The 23,375-nt window shown below is 37.8% G+C and overlaps 2 long non-coding RNA genes across 2 annotated transcripts; one reads left to right on the forward strand and one right to left on the reverse strand.

The window, feature by feature from the left end:
• The first annotated feature begins 1,453 nt into the window (after nucleotides 1-1,453).
• LOC127562522 (uncharacterized) lies at nucleotides 1,454-11,907 on the forward strand. The gene is made up of 2 exons (XR_007953688.1): nucleotides 1,454-2,641; nucleotides 4,923-11,907. It is a non-coding gene; the product is annotated as an uncharacterized LOC127562522 (long non-coding RNA).
• LOC127562523 (uncharacterized) lies at nucleotides 11,195-22,609 on the reverse strand. The gene is made up of 3 exons (XR_007953689.1): nucleotides 19,778-22,609; nucleotides 14,689-14,777; nucleotides 11,195-12,944 (listed from the first exon to the last, which is right to left on the reverse strand). It is a non-coding gene; the product is annotated as an uncharacterized LOC127562523 (long non-coding RNA).
• Nucleotides 22,610-23,375: the final 766 nt, after the last annotated feature.

The raw sequence follows: 23,375 nt of genomic DNA on the forward strand, positions 1-23,375 counted from the left end.
TAAGGCAAATCTTTTTGAAGATACCAGAGTTGAAAACCCCAATAGAAACTCCACATACCCCCACCACCACCCTTAACATAGAGGAGCAATGGCAAATCGTGGGAGAGGGGAAGTCATTAAAAGACATAATTAAATGTGGGCTGCCGATCTTGAAGGGTGTCCTGTTTAAAAAAAAAATTTCCCCAAATCTATATATTTCAAAAATAAATAGCAAATTGATTTTTTTCTCCAGGACGAGAAGGCATGGGATCTGTTTCTCCTCCATTCCCACACCATGTATATTAAACAGAGAGAAAACCGCGTCCCTCGCTGCTGATTGACCTCCCCAGCACTTCCTACTTTCGCCAGAACTTCAATATGGGGCTTTGCAGCGGAGAATTGCAAAGAGGTTCTCTCTAAGCTAGATTGGTTTTTACATCTAGGGATAATTATCTCGCGCTCTAACTTCCAAACTGTTCATTATAGTTTCGAAAAAGTGGAGGGGAGGGGAGGAGAGAGAGAGACAGAGAGACCCACAGAAAAACAGACAGAGAGAGACAGAGACAGACAGACAGACAGACAGACAGAAACAGAGAGACAGACACAGAGAGAGACAGAGACAGAGAAAGAGACTGAAACAGAGAGAAACACACACAAGAGAAGGCACAGACACACACGCACACACACACACAGAGAGAGAGAGAGAGAGAGAGAGAGAGAGAGAGAGAGAGAGAGAGAGAGAGAGAGAGATTTATATAAATTGGGAAATAGGGAAGACAATGGTGATTTGGAGAGGAGAAGCAGCAGTTCCTGATACCACTTGTCTGAGGCTGTAATGGTGCATCCACTGTGTCTTGCAGTAATGAAACAGGCAGGCTTTGCTTTCTGTTTTCAGGCCTTCACAGCAATTTGTCTTCACCATCACTGTTCTCATTGGGTTATTTGAGTTATATCACATTATTCATGTTTCTTTTATTTTCATCTAACCCCCAAAAGACCCCAAGTGAAGACATCTATCAACATATAGGCATACATACATTGTCTGTCTCTGTCTGTCTGTCTCTCTCCTTCTTCCTCCTCCTCCCCCTCCCTCCCTCCCCCCAAAAAAGTCAACTATACTCAACTCCTCCCTCACTCCTTTTCCAACCTGTCCAGGTTCCCGTACAATTTCTTAAAGAACATAAAACTAGATAAGTGGGGGTTTTTTTGCACCATACATATCAGTTTCCTCTTATCTCACAACTCAATCAACTTCTAAGCCACCAACTTCTTTTGGGAAGTAGGGATCTCACTACAATCACTACCACCATTCACCACTACCTCAAAAGAATAGGAAAGCACTAATCACCACTTATCTTTATTTTCCTAAACTAAAATGACTAATTGACAAAACATAACAAAAGAAATAATGAAGTTCGCTTATAGTGTTGATTCATTCAGATCTTTATTTAGGAGAGAAGAGGGAGAGGGAGAAGGAAAGTGAGAGGGAGGGAAGGAAAAGGGGAGTAGGGGGGCTGGTAGACAGAGACACTCAGGGACAGACTACAGAATATCTGGAAACCGACCAGATTTGTTGAATGTCAGTTTGAGAAGGAAGCCTGAGCTATGATTTAAACGCCAACCGATTCATTGTCATCCATGATCTCCGCCACCATCACCCCCTCCTTCTTCCTTCCTGTCTGTCCCTCTTTCTCTCTTTTGTAGGATACAGAAGGTGAATAATGAAACCATTTTGCTAATAGTTTATGAGCCATGAGATTGGAAATGTATATGGATAGACCGAAGCGCCAGACTAAAATCACTTGAGAGGAGCGCAGGGCTTTGCAGAGAAGAAACGCTCTGCGTCCTCCCTCCCCAGTCCAGAGGAGAGAAGAAAGAAAGGGGTGGAATCGTGTCTTTCCTTTTCCCCTCGTCCTTCCGCCCAGGGTAGCAAAAGCAGGGTCCCAGTGGGATCACTCAATGAGAAACAACCCCAGACCCTACTCAGTCTTCCCGGGGGTCTGAAGCAGGAGCGAGATGAATTAGGAAGATGGGGAGATAGAGAAAGCGAGAGATAATCGTTATCACCAGGATTTTTCTGCCGCTGATGGGATCTAAAAAGATCCATCACACCCGGCTGCTTTCCCTTAGGCAGAAAACAAAAGAATCGAGCTGCATCTGGAGAAAGTAAAATGGGGAAGGGTTTCTTCTATCTTTTTCTCAAGTAGCTGTTCCCCCAAATAAGTCCTTAAGACTCCTGGAAATACATCTAAGGTTCCCTCTCCCAAGAAATACTGCCCTCTTCCTTCCTATACAAAGAATTTCTTGCCCCTTTTTGTTTTAATGTTTCCAAAGCTTTGAAGCATTTTCCTGAAAATTGAGGTGATGGTGGTGGCAAGAACTGTGACAATCACAGGATAGCTCACAGTGATCATGGTAGCTGGTTTTAGCCATCTGGTTTCTACAGACTGGACTAAAGGTGTAAGGGGTATAAGAGTTCCTGGGGCTCCAAACACTCAGGAAAGGCCAATGACCAGTAAGAGACCGTCCCACCTCTGGCCTGGTTTTCTTGGGGAAAGGGAGGGAGGAGGAAGGGTGGGGTCAGAGAGTAGGAGAGGGAAAGCACACCCGATCTCTGTTTTCCAAGATAGGTCAATTGTTCCCAGCAGGACTGCCGTGACAGGTATGTGGCCTGGGACCATGGGGCAAGTGGGAGGGGGCGAACCTCCCAACTCCACAGCTGTGACCCAACCTTTAGCAGCAGAGCTGACAGAGAACTAACTATACACCCATGTCTCCAGAGACAAAGGTTTGTTATTTTGAGAGAAAGGTAACAGAAAAATGCCAGGACTTCTGTAATGGTCAGGTTACGAGGCAGGTATAGAGACACATCTGTAGCTGGCTTAAAGCTGGTTTGGTTTTCCAATAAAGACAAATAGAGAGCCTGAGTATGGGGAAGGCAGTGGGGAAAAGAGTGAGGAAGGGAAGTAAAGAGAAGAAATGTAGATTCTATTATTCCCCTATCTTTCCCCCTGCTTTCCACCCCTTGCTATGCTGATCTAGGTTCAGTGGGCCTAAACAAGTATTACTTTTGCTTTAATATTGGAGCTACCGGTGAGTAAAGCCAATCTCCTCCTCCTCCCTGACCAGTATTTGTTCTTCCGCTTTGGGATTTCTCTTGGTTTGGAAACTTCTGTCTAGAGGAAAGGGTGGGTAAAGGAGGAGAGAATAGACAAAAAAGGAGAGAAACCTTCCCATTTCTTTATAAAAGGAAGGTAGCTAGGTCACTAATACTCAAGGAAAGGGATAGAGGAAAGGAAAAGCTGATGCTTTCTTCCTTTCTTCCTTTCTTCTTTCTCTCCACTCTCTACCCCTTCCAGCAGGTATCTATTCCTCGGTTGGAGATGACAGGCTAGGCATTCCCAGGCCTCATCTAGCAATTGGACCTTCAAGAAAAAGAGGGCATCAGAGTGCCATTTGCTCTTCTCCCTTCTGTTTAATTTTACCCAAAAAGGTTATCATCCCTCGGTAACAGAAACTTTTTGCTGCCTTCACTAATCTTTTGAGGGACATGCCCTGTGTAGGACAAAGATTGAGGAACTATACCTTTCTACCTGAGCACAATCTCACTGGTGCTCACTAGAGCACTACTCTCCTGCTTTTCCGAGCCGCAGAGAACAATGAGGAGGAATAGCCCCCTAACCGCATACAGCTAGGTCCTGAAGCTTTCCTTTTTAGAAAGGAATGCCCTTATCGAAAACTACAACCGAAATAATCCGGGTAACAGCAGCACCGCGGGTCTGGAAAAAGCAGAAGCGAAAAGAGTGAGGGGAACAGAGGTCAAAATTAAGTTGGAATCACTGAGTCAAAAGAAGGTTCGCATTGTACTAGGCCCTCAGAGTGCTTCCAGGAAACTGGCTTCTGCAGAACGGCCGCACTCTTTTTCTTGAAGGGACGGAGAGGGTTCCTTACTGGATAGACTAACTTCATGCATCAATCCCGGCACTAAACCGAGCCATTTCTGCATCTTTGATATCTCAAACCTATACTTAAAGATAGGATCTGTGCCAAAGATTAGGAGGTCATCGCTGGTTTTGAGACCTGCAAATCAGGGGATCAGCCTTTCATCACGTATTCACACTCTCCTCTCCTATCTCACTTTTTCTTTCCCTCTGAAAATAGCTACCCCACTTTAAGTTCCCTTTTCAGAAGGCTGAGAAAAAAAAAAAAAAAAAAAGAATCCTGAAAGTGTCCCCAGAGTGCGCAACCAACCTGATCACCTTATTCTTCCCGGCATTGGAGATGAAAATAGACCCAGCTCTTCCACTACCATCCCCTAGCCATTCATAACAGTTAACTCCCTCTTTCCCCCAATCGGCCCCTCCCTCCCCCTATTAACCTAAGAGCTAACTAGATTCCCTTTTCCTTGGCGATTTTTCCCCCAATGACTTATCCCCTCAACTTGCCGGCTAAGGTTGATGGGAGGCTGGAAAGAGGACCAAGAGGGGTAATGGGAAGAAGGGTGGAAACACAAGAGTGAAGGGACTCTTCCTCCTTTCTTCCAACCTCGAAAGTCAAACAAACACAACTCCGGTAAATTGCAATAAAATCAAATTCCACGCTCTCCCTCCTCACTTCTAATCCTCCTCCACCCCTAACTTTCACTCCAGCAGCTGCATGTGGGGGAGTCCGGTCTTCCCTGGGAAAGGGGGGCTCCTGCGCAAAATTACGCCTTCTCCTCTCATTTGTTAGCTGATTCCATCAAAAAGTTCTCTATTTATAGGCTACACACACCAGGCGGGAGTAATCTCGGCGCTCTGGCTTGTCGGTTTTCCAGCGAGAAGTGAAAGCGTTCCCCGTAGCGCTGTGTGTGTGTGTGTGTGTGTGTGTGTGTGTGTGTGTGTGTGTGTGTGTGTGTGTGACTGTTTTATTTGGTGAATTGTTTTGTTTTCTTTCTGTCCTAGCTGCTACTATCTACAGGGGGGAAGAAAACGGCAAGATCCCGAAGCCAGACTTATACTCGCTAGTTGTTGAGAGAGCGGATCCTGCAGGCAGGCCAACCATGTGAGTCCGCGCCGCAGACACACTCCGCACAGGCAGGCTGCGAGCAGCCGCAAGTGAATGCGCGCACTCGTCCTTGTCCCTGTCTGTGTCCCCGCTCACTTCCCTGCTTCTCCCACTCCTCCTCTGCCCTTTTCACCTTGCTTCACCCTTTTCTTCTCATTCGTTCTGTATTCACTCTCCGTCTCCGCTGGTTCGCATTCTCTGATCTTTCTCTCCCCCCTCCCACTCCGATCTCAACTCTGTCCAGTTTGCGTCTTAAAAAAAAAAAAAAAAAAAAAAAAAAAGCAAGTCACACTTTCTTTTAAAGGAGAGAAAAAGCATGAATCAATGTAATAGAGATAAAAGGAACTCAGGCAAGGGAGGACTGGGAGCAGAAGCCGGTTAGGTGGCGGGAAGGATTTTTTTTTTTTTTTTTTCCCAATGCACGGGAGTAAATATGGGAGATGGGGGCGAGGGTTACATGTGCAGATATACGTCTTGCCCCAAAGTCTTGGAGATGAGTTGGACCTGCAGGTAACAAAGGGGCAGTGGCGTTGCAGCACGGACAATCGGAACAATCCCTCAGCAATGCGAGCATTGATCTGACCAAATCACAATCGACCGAGAGACAATCAGTCAGGCTAATAGTGGGGAGGGGAGGTAGAATTGTGAGGTGGAAAGAGAACAGAGGAGGACTTAAATTGCAATCCCTAGACAGAAAAGAAGAAAAAGAGTTTAAAGTGTCTTTCTTCTCACTACACATAGGACTACATTTCGAGTCCCTGTATCTGAAGTGATGGAGGATTGGAGAAGATTTCAGGGACTTTCTTGTGACGCGTGCCTTCCTTACACCAGTCGCACCAGAGATAAAGATAACGTGTGTTTAGGAAATCAGAGGTCAAAACAGAAATCTTTGCACTTGTGTGGCGATGATTTGCCTGTAGTCTGCCCTGACTCTTGACATATGGGAAGGGGACAGGATGGGTGGAAGGAATATGTGCTATTGTAGATACCTGTGCTTCTGGTGCCTGTAAAGGACAGTGGGAAAGACAGAGCAAGAGGAGGCCTTTGGGTATATGGTCCTTTCTGTGCACCGAAGCTCAGGGAGCAGGGAGGATGTGTGACCCGGAGAGGAAGAAAGAAATTTCCCAAATGAGAAAAGGTTTTGAGGATAAAGAGGCAAAGGGATCCTATGTGTGTGTGCGCGTGTGTGTGATTTGCAATCTGTTCACACCGGTACCGAGAAAAAGCGAGAAAAGCGCTAAAAAAAAAAAAAAAAAAAAAAAATGCTGGGGAGCAGAGATAAGGACAGGTGGTTTTAGTGTTTCTCCAAGCCTACCCTTCGTCTTTCCCATCTCCCGGGCACGAACTTCGGGTATTCAACCTTTTCCCATACAGTCCACCATCAAGTTCTCAGGGAGAGAGAAACTTACGGGAAATGTCCTTTCTCTCTAGCTTTTGTAGAGGAAAGACCAGAATCATTCCTGGCCAGCACTTCTGCCCTGAGCTGGCCATTTTATTGCCCCGTGATGAATTAAGACCCAGAAAAACTAGGATGATTGTGCCTAAAGTAGTTATAAAAGCAATTGAGGGCGTTGCCTCCACAAATGACTGATTCGATTAACCCATCATTACAGGTAAAAGGTAGAATATAACCTTGTTTCCCCTTCTTAAGCATACATTTCGATGCCTTTCGAAGAATTTACATACTCCACGTTAGATTTACGCTGCTTGAGGGTGAGGTCTGTTTTTAGCTTTCCTTTATCTCCAGTGCTCAAGTGGTGGCTGATCCGAGTAAGAGGGATTGGCTGACTGACAGGGTTTTGCTTGGCTAGAACTGGTATCGGGATATAGGGCCCTTCACTGGCAGCAGGCCGTGGAACACACCTTTCAGAAATCTGATTTCAGAAATCAGGGCTAGGGCGTATGTGTCCTCAAACTTAAGGGCTGAGGAAACTTTCATTTCCCGCAGCTATTGGGGCTGTGCTTCCTAATGTGGGGAATGTGGGCTAGAGAAAAAGTCATTCAGCTTTCCAGAGGTATGTGAGATCTGGAAAAGGGCAGACTATCTCTCTCACGGATTTCCTCTTGCAGTTCCAAATGTATCGCCCATTCTCCCAGATTTCTATTTGAGACAGGAGGAAGCTAGGGAGAAACTCGTTTGCCCAGACCCTGAAGCACAACTTTGAGATTTTTTGTTGTTGCTGTTACCCCTTATCTTTTCCAGTGAACTTTTTTCCTCTGGTAATTAGAAAGGGAAGAGGGGAAAAAAGAGAAAGGAAGAAAAGCAAAACAGGATAACACAATGAAAACTCTCTTGCTAACTTGAAGCACAGGTTTCTGTCTTTTTTTTTTTTTTTTAATAATAGCAAGGCTTCTCCTGTCCTCTCTTCTTTCTCTCTTTCTCTGTCTCCCTTTTCTCCCTCTATTTTCATGCCACACATATCCTATAGGAAACATCCCAGGTTATTGGGATGCCATGTTATCTAAAACCCCAGAGAGAAGATGATCAGTGTGAAAGTTCATAGACACACTTTCTACTACCAGAATTCTTAATGCCTGACTTCTGGTGCATTTTTTTCTCCTAAAAGGTTCATGTTTGAATGATCACAGACAGTAAGATCGAGTAAAGGGAGAGGAGCAAGAAATATTAGTGCTATTCTGTTAAATTCTTATATTTAATTTTCATAGCCTATTGAATAACATTCCTAAGAATGGAGATTTTGAAAAAGGGAAAATTCCTTTTAGCTAAGAGAAGCTATGAACTTTCTGGATTCTATTTTAATGCTGTCTTAAGAGAGAAATCTATTTTTCTGTTTTTGTTACAAGTCAAGTAAAGATTCAGCTTTTCCTAGGTGCCTGAAGTGAAGGAAGGCCAAAAAGAAAAAAAGGAAGAAAAAAAATAGGAACACAAGGAAAAAATTATGGAAAAGGCACTGAACGGGAAAAAAAAAAAGGTATAGACAGTATTTAGAATAGCAAGCTTCCAACCTGTTGGAGATTTTCTCCATCCCTTCAATTATCCTCCCATTATTTCTTCTCTGATGTCACAACTTTTCTATTGCTTTATGTCTAGGACATAGCTGAATCTTGAGACCTATCTTGGAGAATAGATAGAAAGTACTAGTACTTTTGACTAAATTTATTTGGGATGAAATTTGCCACAGTCAAAATTTGCAAAGGGCATGAAAGGAAAGGAGAAGAGAGAAAAGAATAATAGAGGAAGAAAAAGATAAGAGAAAATTATAGCCATAAAAAGAGTGTTTTCCACTTTTAAAAAGCAAGAAATGGGAATCAGAGGGGGAAATTCAATAATCCCAGAAATATAAAAGGAATGAAAAGCAGTATCTATCAATGGAGGAAAATAATGTCCTAGCTGAAATTTCAAAAACAGATCTGAACTTTAATAAATCAGGCATAGGAAGGAAGTTATCACAGGCTCACTGGATAGAGAGCTACTAATTTTACCTGCACTTATCAGCACTTCTTAAAAACATCTTTTAAAATAATTCACAGTAGAAATTGTTCCTATATTAAAACAATCAGCAATAAAATGAGGGCCTTTTCTAACTGCTTGGCAAACTAGTTTGGAGTACTGAATTTGGGATTATTTATTGCTTATTTACAGAAACTTGAAATACAGAATGAGTACAAGAATAACCAAGATTAAGGAAAAGTTATATTCTTACTACTTCTTCTCTAATCCTGATAGCTCCCCTGCCAATGTAAATACTAGCTAGGCAACTCTGATGTTCATCAACTGAAAAATGATTCTCCATTCTCATTAATTATTTATTCTCCTCTAATGATGAAATCTTTGGGTGTTTTCTTCTTCTCCAGGAAAGAATCAGGAACAAGTACAGAACAAGATTATTTAAATGTTTAGTAATTTCTTGGAAATCTAAATTGAGCCACAATTTCACTCCCTAAAGCACGGGTTCCAACATGCTTTGGGTGATGGATCCCTTCTCAGTCCAGTGGCACCCATGGATTCTTTTTTCAGAATGATGCTTTAATGTATTAAATAAAATATATTAAGCAATAACAGAATACAATTTTATTGAAAAACAAAATATTTAGAAAAATCAAGTTCACAGGTCAAAGATTAAGAACTCCTGTTCAATAGGTATAATATACAAAAAACTTCTCTGGCCACTTTCAAAAAGGCTAAATTTTGTCTCTCATGAATCTCCAAATCTCCAGGTACCATTTGAGGACCCATATTTTCAAACCATATGCACTCAAGTCTTGCTATATAACCCTCAGAAGGGAAAGTAGTAAAGAAATAATTCATACCAACAAAGACAGTGTCATAGTATCCAAGTAAGAATTAATTTTTAAAGTTCTGGAAAGAACATGAAAGACCTCCATGAGAAAAACATGGATATTAAGAAACTCAGGAAATTCTTCTTCTAGGATTTTATTTGATCAGTAAGTGTGTAGAGTAGAGCATTAAAAATGAAAGGAGAGAAAGGAAAGTTGAAAAACACAAGGCTCTGTGAAATAAATATGCTTTCTTCTTCTCTGGTTGACCTGTATATAGCTCCCCTTCAATTTAATTTTCTTCTTTAACTAAAAAGATGACAGTGTCAGACAATTGTAACTTTGTGTGTTTATTCCTCCTCAGAATTCAGTTTTTCAAATGGTTATTTTTAGAATGTGGTCATGCACACTAAGATGTCTTGAGTATCCTCATTAGCGTCTCCTGTTCTGAATTAAGTTTTTTTGTTGTTCATCAAGTTTTTCTTCATCTACAACAGATTGTCTTCAGTTTGTGTTTTTCTCCAAAACAGTAGCTTTCAGTGGACAGAGGATTGGACCCAGAGTCAAGAAGACCTGAGTGTCAGACATTTACTTACTGTATGAGCCTGACCTAGTCATTTAACCTCTGTCTGCCTCAGTTTCCTCATCTGTAAAATGTAGATAATAGTATTACCTACCTCCTAGGATTGTTGTGAGGATGAAATAAGATAATATCTGAAAAAGATTATGCAAGTGGTAGTTATTAAATTTAAGTTATTTAATTAGACACAATTATTTAATTGATTTGATTTTAAAGTATTATTATTGTTAAAAATAAAAACAAATATGCATACATTGAAGTTCACGATTGAGTCATTCTAGTTCTTCTGGAATTCAGCCTAAAATTTTTGTTTTGATCTAAAAAGAGAGATATTTGAGAGGAGTATAAGATTTTTAACCCACATCATCAAAATATTTGTATAACCCTTTCTTTTCCCTTAAACTGTATAAATGGATAAGGCTGACATTTAAGTAGATTTATTCACTACATGGTGGCTTTCACTTTGATGAGATGTCATGAAAAACAAACAGAAAACTTTTCAAGCTGAATTTTTCTAGTGATTATTTTAAAGTCATAGCAAAGAACATAGCAGTAGAGGAAATGCAAAAATATTCAAACTTTCCTAACTACTTGATTTATTCTCAGAATTCAGTGAAATTGTGTCAAATTCATTAAATAATTAAGTTTTCTAAAATATGTGAATGTGTTTATTCGTTCACCAAAACAAAGGGTAGATATTTTAATTCAATTTCCCCATAGTTTTTGTTGGATGTTTAGTGGGCTTTCCTATACTACCATACTTTCCCAAACTACCTCTCCCCACACTTGTTAGACTAAAAGATGTTAAGAAAATGCTTACTATTTCCTTACGCAAGGAAAATAATAGTATATATTCCCCTTCCCAATTACATTCAAGAACATTTTTAGTATTTGTTTTTACAAGATTTTGAGTTCCAAATTTTTCTTTTTCCTTTCCTTTCTTTCTTCCTCCCCTCCCCTCTTCCAAACATAATAGGCAGTTCGATACAGTTGATGCATGTGCTATCATATAAAATATACTTTTATATCAGTTGTGAAAGAAGAAACAGATCAAAAGGTAAATATGAAAAAAGTAAAAATAATATACTTCAATCTGCATCAGAGTTCATCAGTTCTTTACTGGATATGGGTAGCATTTTCCTTTTTGAATCCTTTGTGCTTGTCTTGGATCATTTTGTTGCTGACTGAATCATTCATAGTTGATCATCATACAATGTTGCTAATACAGACTATGTGCAATGTTTTCTTGATTCTGCTCATTTCACTTTGCATCAATTCCTACAAGTCTTTCCAGGTTTTCTGAAATCTGCCCATTCATGATTTCTTATTGTACAATAATATTCCATCACATTCATTTACTAAAGTTTATTCAACCATTCCCCAATTGATGGGCATCCCCTCAATTTTCAGTATTTTACTACCAAGAAAAGGGTTACTAAAATGTTTTTGTACATATAGATCCTTTTCTCTTTTTAAGATCTCTTGGGGATACCACAGTATAGTATTGCTGAATCAAAGCATATGCACAGTTTGGTTATTCTTTGGGCATAGTTCCAAATTGCTTTTCAGAATGGTTGGATCAGCTCACAACTCTACCAACAATGCATTAGTGTCCCAATTTTCCACATTCTCTCCAACAGGAAAATACTTTTCATACTTAATATATTAACTGTTATCCCCTTCCCCAATTTTTGGATCAATAGTGCATTTGTATCATACTAATAGCAACAATATCTATCTCCAGAAGAAAGCGTTTCATTATTTAGAACCGAAGCCTCCAAACTTTTTTGACTGTTCACCCTATCTGTAAAAAAAAAAAAAAAAAAAAAAAAAAAAAAAAAATGAGCATACATCCCTAAAATGTATATACAATACACAGCATTTACTCTTTATGTTTTATGTTAAATCTCAAAACATAATGGAAAGGGAGCTAACCTTGAACCTAGGAAGACCTGCCCCTAAAACCTAGTGGCTATGTGGCCCTGGGCAAGTCTATTAATCTCATTGTGCCCTTGGAAATTCTTTAAGTTTTTTAAGTAGCAGAGAAGGTGCTGACCTACTTAGGTAGCAAGCTTCCTCACCTGGAAGTTTCCTCTAAATTCCTTAATGAAATCACTGGCCCAGTCCTTATCACTAAATATGTACACGCTCTACTGCATTATAATTATACACATAATTATACATATAATATATACATATTATAAAATTTCATAAAAATAGAAATTAAAAATGAATGAGATATATGAAATTATATTGGGCACTACTAAAGTCAATAGGGAGTTGCTGGAGTGTATTGGTTATCGAATGACCCACGCAGACCTACAATTTCAGATGTCTTTGGCAGTTGTGTGAAGGATGGGTTGAAAAAGGGGAAAAGAGCCCCTTCTGGTAGAGAGCCCAAAGAGGCAGTTGTTTCAATAGTCTAAGCTAATAGTTTTGAAAACCTAGGCTGTTGAAATAAAAAAGATGGAGTCAGATGGGAGAGAAACTGTGATTGTGGAAATTGCAAAGTTTGACAATTTATTAAATAAGTGAAGTGAGTGAAAGTAATGAATCACTGACCGTGGGTTTGCAAATAAATGACGGTGCCCCCCATAGGAGGGAGATAGGAAAGTTTATAATGAGATATAGTCATGTTTATCTATCCTGCTCATCCTATGAGATGTATCATATACCACCCAAAATGTAAAGGGAAGTAGTATGGGCTTTTACTAACCATTGCCCTAAAACACAGAACTTCACCTGCAATGGAGCAAAGCTCCAGTTACCAAGTGATCTGGTGATTACTTGGATCTATTGGATATTTGAAGGGACAGCTTCCTCTGTGGAACTTGCACAGCTGTTGCTATAAGTAAAAAGGTGTTGGTTAAGTTGTCATTGTCCTGAGGAATCTATAATTGGTTCAAAAAAGGAAGATGGGAGTTGGAAGTGGAATGAGAGGTCAATTAGGGGGAGGGTCTGAGGATAACAATAGGTGGTTATATTCTAGACCTACCATTGTCTGTTCCTCAAAGACACCTTCTGTTTGACCAATCCCACAACAGTTGGGGTCATATTGGCTCCTCAGGCTGTCTGCCTTGGCACTTTTGAGACCACTAGCCTAAAAGAAAGAATTAGACAATAAATAAGGGGTCTTTGAAGTGCTTCTCTGTACCTTCTCTTAAATATTCTTTTAACTGAAACAATTGTGGTTGGTAGCTGCTAGTTTATATTCAAGTAAATATATTGACATGTGATAAATGATATTACTATTCTCACCAGAGCTATTAATGTGCTGTAATATTTGAGTAAAACTTATTCAATGCAATTCACAAGGGGAAACTCTTCCCTACACAAATACAGTAATCAATAATGGCTAAATCAGCTGAAATGCTGACAGTGCAAATTTGGAACAGAGAAAGAGCATTAGAGAAGTTGACGTTTCTTCTGGCAAACTGAACTAGACAATGACAAACCGAAAATGCCATTCAAGAACAAAGGGTTAACAAGTAAGGGCAAAATTAAATCGAGGGACTGATCAAGGAAAAGTTGTCTGTCACTGGTCTTCTGGGATGCAGTATTTCACCACTGAAAGGTCTTTTGAGTTGTGTGGTTAGCACTGAATGGTGACTTTGTAAGGGTATGATGCTTTGGGGGGTACAACACACACATTCTTTACTCATACGGAGACTGATGGGGTAGAGGTTTAGTAAGGAGAGCTCTTCTATTTCTCTGAAGCTTCCATTTTATTTAATGTACTTTATTAGACATTGTACTAGATTGCCATTGTAAATGTGTGCCTGAAGTTACTGCTGTAATTTGAGGAAAGGAAGCAGTTCAATGACTTTAACTACCCTCAATGAGAGAAACTCCTAAGGAACTCAGATATGTGTCAATCCTAGTGAATGAAATCTTTTATTTCAAGAGGTTGTGGGTGGTGTTTTGTCTTTTTTTTAAAATCACATTAATCTACCAGTAAATAAAATTTAAAGGCCTCCTATGTTTAAATAACATTAAGGATCTGCCTTAAACTAACAACTACCAGGAAAGTCAAAAGGAAAGGCTGACAATATGATCTGAACAGAGGAGTCTCTCACATTCAAAGTGCAGACACGTGCCTACATAAACCTCAAGTGACTTCTTTGTGAAATTCCTGGAAGGAAAGGGAAAACCACAAGAAAGGTCGGTGTATAGCTGGGAAAAGGAGATACTAGATTGTTTTAATATACTCTAGGCACGATAATTCTGTCAAAAGACAACAAGACAGAGGAACATTATAGGACACATATTCTGTCTACACAAACATATATCAGTTTTGAGGGGAAGAAGTTGATGAAAAAATGAACCCCCAGAGCCGTTATATGAATTCAACTCTTTGTTTTGTATCTTTTTGGCTTCCAGAATGGTCTGTGTGCACAGGAATAGTACATATTCATACAGAGCAGACATATTCATAAACAACTTTTTTAAAAGGACATATTTAAAAAACCCAGTCACCCCAATGAGTACTTCTTCAGATTATTGCTATTGCTGCTAGTCTAAAAGTATAGTTGGCTTGTCAATCACACACAGGAAGCTACACACCGAGTATTACTCAGCTTCTTGAGTAAAACTTAAGCCTGTGTTTTAGGCTAGATGGGATAAATACATGAAAAAAAAAGTCTTAGCAAAGAATAAACCCAAGTACATATTGACTCCTGCTGAAATAGGTGATGGTATGGCAAGTTTAGGAGAAGCAAACCTATCTATATCCCATCAATCAACTTATCTGACCCCCTGAAACAGAGGTGGATTAAGCATGAGGTTTTGTTCATTACCCTTAGAGAGGTTAAGGAAATGTGGATCATTTACCATATTCCACTCACCTGTCACACACTGTTTAGCTACTCCCAGATTCAATGGAGCAATAGCTTTTCAACTTCTAGCTGGTAAATTACTTTATTGCTAGGCATACCTGAGATGCATAAATCAAAGAGCAAAAACATTTAATTAAGTTGTGAAATAGCATAAATAACAAAGGAAAATAACAGGTATAACATATCCATACAGAAAGGGATGCAAACACCTATATATCCGCTTGCATATCCAGGTAAGTTACATTCTAATTTTCCTTTCATTTCACTGACTCCCAAGACACAGCCACTTTAGAATTCACAGTTCTGATGGGAGATAAAATGTAGCACTATCATTCAGTACTTCTTTGGGGTGGGCTGGAAAATATCAGAAAGCTCTGACCTAGGTTCTGGAATAATCATGGACCAGATATAACACTGAGATTTGTGGATGCTTCCTGTTGTTCAGTCATTTTTCAGACATGTCCAACTCTTTGTGATCCCATTTGGAGTATTCTTAGCAAAGATATTGGAATGGGTTTGCCATATTTTCTCTACATCATTTCATAGATGATGAAACTGAGGCAAACTGGATTAAGTGACTTGCCCAGGGTCATACAACTAGTAAATATCCCTGTTGTTCAGTCATTTTTCAGACATGTCCAACTCTTTGTGATCTCATTTGGAGTATTCTTAGCAAAGATATTGGAATGGTTTGCCATATTTTCTCTACATCATTTCATAGATGATGAAACTGAGGCAAACTGGATTAAGTGACTTGCCCAGGGTCATACAACTAGTAAATATCCAAGGCTTGGTTTGAACTTACAAAAATGAGTCTTTCAGACTCTAGACCCAGTGTTCTATCCACCACATCCACCCTTTGTGGATGCTATGGCTGGACTATTGCAAGGAGTCATATTTTTTCTCCCTACTTCTGTCCATGTTTTGCTTCCTGTGCCTGCTAGTGCTATCCACTACTTTTTATGCATGATCCCCATGTTTTTTTAAGATCCCTTGATCTCTTCATGTGTCAGAGTTCTTACCTAGAAATGTCATCTGTAAAAATAAGACAAACAATAGAAATACTTGACTATGTACTTCAAAAGGTATTTGTAAGGAAAGCTGTTTATAAATATGAAAATGCTATTATAGGAATGTTAGTTTTTTTATGAGTAAAAATCAAGTTACAATTATGCAAGCCCATTTCAAGGATTTATTTAAAAATCTAGACTCTAACATACAGGATCAGAGCTAGATTTGGAAGCAGTGATAAGCTTTATTTGTTTAACAAGCAGCTATCTAGAAAAAATGAATCTATGACATATTTTTTATTTAATCTGAATTATTAACATTTCTTCTATTGCTTTAAGTCTAGACCATCAGCAAAACAATAAACCAAATTCTGTTTTGTAGCATTTACTGATAATAATAACCAGGTAATAACTAGGTGTTTCAGTCAATAGAGTGCTAGGTCTCAAGTCAGGAAGATACCTCTTTCTGAATTCAACTCTGACCTCAGAGACTTACTACTGTGTGACTTTGGGTAAGTCACTTAATTCTGTTTGCCTCAATTTCCTTATCTATAAAATAATCTCAAGAAGGAAAAAGCCAACCACTTCAGGTCCCCTTTGCCAAAATTGGACATGAGGGAAAAACAATTGAACTGAATTGAATACCAAAGTGTAAATGCTCATGTTGAAAATTTAACAAATGACTACCTCTCTTGAATAACTTTGAGTTGGCTCCAGCACAGCCACTGTCCAGAAAGAGGCCTTAGAGATGACCAAGTTCTGCCCACTTATCTTACTGATGAAGCCCCAAATACCATAAAATTATTTGCCCGAGGTGACATAGGTAGCTACAGAAGGATTTTAACTCAGGTATTTTGCATCTAAATGTAGTAAAAAGGTTTTACAGTGTTCTATACTAATTTTTTAAATTTATTTTTTTCACACTGATATAGCTTAGGAAACATTCATCTAAAACTTTGAAAATGGTTATTTGATATAGGACATAATGTTAATTCTATTAATTATTTAGGTACAGCTAGGTGAGAATGGATGCAGTGCTAGAAATGGGGAAAAGGTTTTTGATTCCCTGTGATTATTGAGTCTTGTTATTTCTACCTTCCTAATATCTCTCTTGTATGATTCCTTTCTCCTTCAGCATTGCCCCCATCCTGGTAAAGGCCTTTATCACTTCATTTCATATACATACACAAATACATGTATATAATTTTCCAGTTACATATAAAACTCTTTTTTTACAATTGTTCTGTGATGCTAAGTAAAGTGAGCAGAACAAAGAGAACATTGTACACAGTAACAACAAAATCATGTGATGATCAACGATAATGGACTTGGCTCTTTTCAATAATGAAGTGTTTTAAGGCAATTCCAATAGACTTGTGATGGAAAGTACCATCCCCATCCAGAGAAAAAACTATGAAGACTGAATATGGACTCAACACAGTATTTTCACCTTTTGTTGTTGTTATTGTTTGCTTGCTTTTTTTTTCTTTCTTGTGTATTTTTCCCTTTTTTTTTTTTTTTTTTTTTTGCTCCATATGACGAATATGGAAATATATTTAGAAGAATTACATACATTTAACCTTGCTTTCTTGGGGAGGAAGGAAAGGAGAGGAAAGAGAGAAAAATCTGGAACAAAAGGTTTTGCAAAGTTGAATGTTGAAAAATATCTTTGTATGTATTTGGAAAAATCAAATGCCATTAAAAAAAAAAAAAAAAAAAAAAAACAAGCAAATTTTGAGTTCCAGATTCTCTCCTTTCTTCCCTACCCATTCTTCTCCCACCTTGAGAAGGCATATGTACCACCTCATTCTTAACTCCTGCAATAGTCTGACTAGTCTCCCAGCTTCAAGCTTCTCCTTTACATGCTCCAATCTTTCCTCCAATCTATCCTCCACTCAGTCATCAAATAGATCTTCCTGAAATATAGATCTGATCGTATCATTCCCCTTTCTCTTTTCAATAAACTCTAAGGTTTATTGAACTTCGAGGATCAAATAAAAAATTCTCTGTTGAGCTTATAAAAGACTTTGTAACCTAGCTCTTTCCTACCTTTTCTGTTTTTTACCTCATCTCCTCCTAATACTATGCAATTTAGAAATGTAGGTCTTCTTGATATTCTTTACTCATGTCCTGACTTTTTTTTTTTCATTTTCCCTGGTTATCCCCCCATGCCTACAATTCTTTCTCCTCATCTCTGCCCCCAGATTTTTGTGATTTCTTTGTAGTCTCATCTATTGATAGAAGCCTTTCCTATTTAATCTTAATGCCTTTCCTCTGAAATTGTCCTTTCCCCTACTATATGTGTTATTTGTACATAATTGTCTACATTTGATTATAAGCTTCTTGAGAGTAGGAACATTTTTTTTGCCTCTCTTTATATCCTTAGTATTTACCAGTGCCTGTTACATAATAGGCCAATACAAGTTGACTTAATGATTGACTATAGTAAATGTCAAACCAGACACATTCCCAGTGATGTCAAATTAAGATGCCAATTTGTAACTTAATTTGTGATAAAGGAGTCAGAATTGACTTTTGAGTTTGGAGAGAGTGATATCTTTCCTTTGACTTTCTACATATGTAAGATGATATAGATAAAGGGAAGTGGTATGACATAGTGTGTTAATAAGCCGGATTCATGTAAGAAAATCCAAGAAACCAGTCAGTGAGGTATGATAGAGAAGGTTGATGTAAAAATCAACTGAGAAAGGTGAGCAATACTATCATTTGAACATGCTACAAACCAGTCTGTCAGAAAGAGGAAATAGATGAGTTCTAGAAATTGGTTTTAAAAAAAATTCAAAGACACAGAATGTGATGTTGATAGAGGACTTCATTTATCCAGACATTCATCAGCTGTATTTCTTTGTCTGACAAAAGCAGAATAGTTAATAATGTTGTGGCTTTCTTTTGGGAAATTGCAAGATCCTTTTATTGGCCCTAAGCTTCCCATGAAAGCAAAATTCCATTTTTTCAATACTAACATTCTACCAGTATTGCTATCTAGCAATATGAATGTAACTGCCCCTGAAGAATGAATACCACATAGAGGGCATGGGACAGGAACACAGTAGTTGTGAGCAGACAGCAATCTATAACCAATGAAGAATTCTGAAGGACAAATCTAAAAAAAAAATCAAATATATGATAATAGGCAGGGAAAATAGGCTGACCTCATGGTAAGAATGTGGGATAAAGGTCCCACATGAATGGTCCATTGGTACTCTCACAATGTTAGAAAAAAATAAACAAGACTCCTACATATTGGGCTCCCCCACCTCATGGTGAACTTTTGGGTGGACTCAGACAGGAATTACATTGAGTGGACAAACAAGGATGGGTTGTGTCTGTACCACTGAAAGGAACTCTTACATTAATGAGATCACAGATCCATTTGAATCTTGAATATGTATATAAAAGCTAGAAAGAAAAGTAGATAAAAGAGGTCAAATACAAAACAAACAAAACAACAACAACAAACATGCAGACACCTTAAGAACAAGTTCAGTAGTGATACAATCCAGAATGAGCTAAGACTAGCTATGGCATACAGAGAACAATAAAAATGGGTTTATTTAAAGCCATTTTGAGGAAAATAGGAAACTCAGACAAAGAATAGGGCCGCTGCTCAAGTTACTTGGGGTGATACAGAGTAGAAAATCAGTCTCTTTTTTTACTACTAGAAATGGCAGAACAAAACTGTTAAAGTTAAATTGATCAGTAGATAATAAGGATTTTTTTTTGGTTGGATTCAAGAAATCAGGTCTTCATGAACTATATCTCAGGATAACCACCAGATGGAATTGCTTAGTCTTTGCTCTGTGATCTTTAGGTCATAGAGATAGGAAAGATGCCACAAGCCTGAAGAACATAACTCTTGTCCCTATTTCCTAAAAAGTCCCAATAAGTCTACAGGCTTAGAGATACCTGGAATGTCGATATTCTGGTGAAATCCAAAATATACATCCAACAAGGTACACCCTCTCACCAAAGAACCCATAATTTAATAATCATTTATTAATCACTTTGCTATATGCTAGATATTGTGCTAGGCAGAAGGGAAACAAAAACACCCTTAAGATACTTACCTGTATATTCTCAGCTTTGCACAGATGCTGCAGACTTGGAGGGGCAGCAGGGGAAAGCAGTCTAGACTTCTTCAGGTGCAAAACTGAATTTAATCTTTTGATGTAGCCCCAGAGAATCCCTAAGCAGTAGGCAAGTTAATTCTAGGATCCTGAATTATTCTAACATAGAAAAAGAAAGTTAATAAAGTTCCCAACATTTCTTGAGAGACCTCTGCCTCTATATATGGTGATGACCTATGTCAATACAATTGTAAAAAGTGAAAAAATACACTGTTGTAGTCCAACATGGGGAGAATATATGATAGCAAATGACCCAGGTTTCCATAGTTTCCACAGCATATTCTGTTCATTGTTTCACATCATTTTGATAGCTTTAAGCAATAGCTAAAGATGTAGAAAAAGGAATTTGGGAGGATTTTCCATATAATTTCAGTCAACTTTACCTGATGGACTTGATTTCTTCAAGTTTCTGGAAGAATTGTCAGATAGCCATTTCATATGGTATAGTACAGTGGTAGAATAGTGGAACAGATGCTGGGCCTGGAATCAAGAACCTCAGACACTTACTAGCTATGTAACCCTGAGAAAATCATTTAAGTTCTGCATGCCTTGGTGTCTTCAATTGCAAAATGTGAATATTAATAATAATATCACCTACTTCAAAGGGTTACTTTGAAGTTAGCATGAGTTATTTGTAAAAAAAAAACAAAAAAAACAAAAAAAAACTTGCTTAATAAAGTAGTTGATGCATAATGATATTTAAATACTTGTTCCCTTTCTCTTTTCACTACTGTCTTAAAACATATTCTTAAGATTTTTTTAAAATTTTTTCTTCAATGATGAAACATTTCAAGGTACTATATATGTAGTTTCCATTCCTTAAAGAGATAAATACTTTGTGTAAGGCATTATGCTAAGAACCATGAAGGAATACAAAAATGAGTTAAATACAGCCAACATATGTCTTTAAGGAAGTTATAAGAATGTAATAGATGAGGAATGATAGGCAAGCCATAAATTGAAATGGGAAAGTATAATTATAATTTCCTCTTCTATGAAGTAAAGGTAATACTTGAGAATTCTACCTGTTTCTATAAGAAAAGTGGTTTGCAAACTAAGTACTACAAAAGAGTTTTTGTTATAATTATTATTTTAAATTGGTCTTTAATATTAACAATAGTATGCCAATGATAAATAATGTACATCATTTATAATATAGATTAGTTACTTATAAAAAATATTATTAATAACAATTACAGCTTGCCAAACAATGATAGGGAAATTCTAAAGAAGATGATATTACATTCAGCTTGGGAGGAGAGGAAAGAATGGGGGGGGGAAGTTTTCTCAAAGAGATGACTTTTAATCTGAGTCTTGAAAGGAGATGAGGATTAGGACTGGGAAAGTATTACAAACGAAGTGGACAGCATGAACTGAGAAAGCCAAAGTGACCAAATATCTGATCATTCTAAGTGGCATTTAGGTTTTGTGAATAGCAGTAGTAGTGGGAGATAAGCTTGAAAAAGAAAGTTGGAGCTAGCTCATGGTGAGTTTTAAAGAAATCCAAATTTTATTAAACAAACAACTGAAAACTATTTAAGACTTTGAAACAAGAGAATGCTTAATCAGAGAGCCAACCTTTAAGAATTAATCTGACCTTGGTGCACAGTGAATTAAATGATGGGAGAAAGTTAGGAAATTAATACATTACGGTAGCTAAAAGGTAATGAAATTCACCTGATTTAGTGTAGAAATAGACTAGGAAGAAGAAGAAATACAAAAAATATTTTCAGAAGTAAAATTTACATGGCTTGGCAAGTGATTGCATGTTGAATGTTGGGCTTGAGAGAATAAACTATAACCCAGCAGTTTCAAATCTGCGTGACAAAAGAGGATGTAATGCCAGTAACAGAAATAGTGAAAATCAGGAGGAAGAATTAAATTTTGGTAGGAGATTATTGCATTCAATTTTAGACATATTAAATTAGTGATATCAGTAGGAAATCTAAGTTTATCTACTTAGCAATCAGTTAGAAATGGGGAACAAGAACTTAAGAGACAAGCTGTAGATGTAACCATAGGGAGGCATCTATATAGACATGATAGATTCTGCTTGTCAGAAAGTTACATTCATCTGAAATACAAGCTGAGAGAAAATTAAGCTTTCATATTCTGAAATTATCTGGACAATCATCTAAATTATGTGTAGACACAGCCCCTCTTTGTGTTTGTCTGGAAGATATCTGTTAAGCACAAAAGTCTAAAATGAAGCCAATGTAATCAAAGCCTTGAGTTCACATTTACTATCCAATTCAACCTTTGTTTCAAGTAATGCTTATGTTATTTTAAAAATTATGTTGTGTTTACTCAGGAGACTTTCTCCACTCAGTAAATCAAAGACTGTCAAAGAATAAGAAAAATACAGAGACTAGTTATAAAAACTAGCTCATGCCCACATGTGGAGGGTCTAAAATAAATTAGAATGAGCCTAAGGGAAAGTAAGACAGTAAATGAAAAAGACATGAAACAACCTTTGTTTCTTCCTTCAACTTTCTTTTGGTTAGGTTTATGTGGGAAGCTATGATTAGGTCTCCATGCTTATGACACAATTTGACAGGGATTGACATTTAATGTATCCAATTTTCTTGTGCTGTCTTAACAATGAGTAAGTGGAAGACTGGTATTTATGAGTCCCCACTGTGTCATAGAGACAATTCAATTCAACAAATGCTGGAGGCAGGGTGGTATGCTGTTAAAAAATAAAAATAAAATAAAGCTTTGGATTTGAAATCAGGAAATTTAGATTGAATCATATGCTACTTGCTAGCTACATGACCCTGGACCTTAACTTCCTCTTCTGTAAAATGAGGCTGAGGGACCAGATGATCTCTGAGGTCCTTTCTAGCTTTAAATCTTATGATTATCTTTAGTACATTCCATATGTAAAAACTTTGAACTAGATGTCAGTGGAAAGTCAAAGTTTAAATATTATATGGTGTCTGACTTTGTGTCATTTATAATCCACTAAAGACATGGAAAGTTGAAGAGGCTATTTTGATATAATTCAAATCAGTTATAGTCATATCTACATACATACAAATATAAATATCTATGTGGGCATATATGTAAATATGTGAATATATATGCATCTATAACTCTACCATCCATCTATCTGTCTATCTGTCTGTCTGTCTGCTTGTCTATTTGACCTGTGATTTTGTTGGTATAGGGAACTATCATTGAGGAAATTTTTCCTCCTGAATACATCAATATTTCTTTCATCTTAAAGTCTAAGCACATTATCTGGGGTATTGGAATGACTGGTCACTTACCCAGGGTCGCATTGCCAATATGTATAACATCCTGACCAGGAAGCCACTCCCTATCCACTATGCCATGCCTAAATATACTATACATATACTCACATATCACATACAAACATGCATGTATCTAAATGATTAAGCTTTGTCTGAACCTAAAAATAGTAAAACCTAATAAATTTACAAAGTACTCTTAAGAGTTACTTATACATATTTTTTTGTTTTATATATATTATTGTTTCATTTAATATATTTTAAAGCTGCCTTATACAAGTACC

The sequence above is a fragment of the Antechinus flavipes genome, chromosome 4 (assembly GCF_016432865.1).
Source record: "Antechinus flavipes isolate AdamAnt ecotype Samford, QLD, Australia chromosome 4, AdamAnt_v2, whole genome shotgun sequence".
NCBI lineage: Eukaryota > Metazoa > Chordata > Mammalia > Dasyuromorphia > Dasyuridae > Antechinus > Antechinus flavipes.